This window comes from Oncorhynchus nerka, linkage group LG13, assembly GCF_034236695.1.
Source record: "Oncorhynchus nerka isolate Pitt River linkage group LG13, Oner_Uvic_2.0, whole genome shotgun sequence".
NCBI classification, from domain to species: Eukaryota; Metazoa; Chordata; class Actinopteri; order Salmoniformes; family Salmonidae; genus Oncorhynchus; species Oncorhynchus nerka.
Window position 1 is genome coordinate 91,424,989 of NC_088408.1, and position 1,797 is coordinate 91,426,785.

Here is a 1,797-nt window from a genome sequence, read left to right on the forward strand (position 1 = left end):
GTGGACTTCAGAAAACAGCAGAGGGAGCACCCCCCTATCCACATCGATGGGACAGTAGTGGAGAGGGTAGTAAGTTTTAAGTTCCTCTGCGTATACATCACGGACAAACTGAATTGGTCCACCCACACAGACAGCGTGGTGAAGAAGGCGCAGGAGCGCCTCTTCAACCTCAGGAGGCTGAAGAAATTCGGCTTGTCACCAAAAGCACTCACACACTTCTACAGATGCACAATCGAGAGCATCCTGTCGGGCTGTATCACCGCCTGGCACGGCAACTGCTTCTCCCATAACCTTAAGGCTCTCCAGAGGGTAGTGAGGTCTGCACAACGCATCACCGGGGTCAAAATACCTGCCCTCCAGGACACCTACACCACCCGATGTCACAGGAAGGCCAAAAATATCATCAAGGACAACCACACGTGCCACTGCCTGTTCACCCCGCTATCATCCAGAAGGCGAGGTCAGTACAGTTGCATTAAAGCTGGGACCGAGAGCCTGAAAAACAGCTTCTATCTCAAGGCCATCAGACTGTTAAACAGCCACCACTAACATTGAGTGGCTGCTGCCAACACACTGACTCAACTCCAGCCACTTTAGTAATGGGAATTGATGGAAATTGATGTAAAATATATCACTAGCCACTTTAAACAATGCTACTTAATATAATGTTTACATACCCTACATTACTCATCTCATATGTATATGTATATACTGTACTCTATATCATCTACTGCATCTTTATGTAATACATGTATCACTAGCCACTTTAAACTATGCCACTTTGTTTACATACCCTACATTACTCATCTCATATGTATATACTGTACTCAATACCATCTACTGCATCTTGCCTATGCCGTTCTGTACCATCACTCATTCATATATTTTTATGTACATATTCTTTATCCCTTTACACTTGTGTGTATAAGGTAGTAGTTTTGGAATTGTTAGGTTAGATTACTCGTTGGTTATTACTGCATTGTCGGAACTAGAAGCACAAGCATTTCCCTACACTCCCATTAACATCTGCTAACCATGTGTATGTGACAAGTACATTTGATTTGATGTTTTGTTCTGCTACCATGTTGTGTTGCTACCATGTTGTTGTCATGTTGTGTTGCTACCGTGCTGTGTTGTCATGTGTTGCTGCCTTGGTATGCTGTTGTCTTAGGTCTCTCTTTATATAGTGTTGTGTTGTCTCCCTTGTCGTGATGTGTGTTTTGTCCTATATTTATATGTTATTTATTTGGATTTGTTTTAGTTTTAATCCCAGACCCCATCCCCACAGGAGGTATTTTGCCTTTTGGTAGGCCTTCATTGTAAATAAGAATTAGTTCTTAACTGACTAATAAAGGTTTTTAAAAAATACATGTTATTTTCGACAGGAATTAAACGACAGGATTACAATATGATTATGATAGAGGTGACAATCCTTTTTTTGTAACCTTTATTTAACTAGGCGACCCTAAATGATTATATTGGAAAGATCACTAACCCTAAAGTATTTTTTTGACTACCGCCAACTGTACAGACACACCGTAAATACATGTCATACATACTGACAAACCTGACTCATTAGTTATATTGTTTTATCCGTATGGTGACATCAGTGTGTTTGCCCCTTGCTCTCCCCCAGCCTCTGAGTCTCCACCTATCTCCCAGGCTGCGCCTGAAGCCATGCGTTATTTTCTATTAAAAAGATAATGAGTCACTGGGGTATGGATGGTTTCAACGGACAAGACTGTTGGACTAGTGACACCATCCAGCACTAATGTCTAAACTTGGACGGACAGGGAG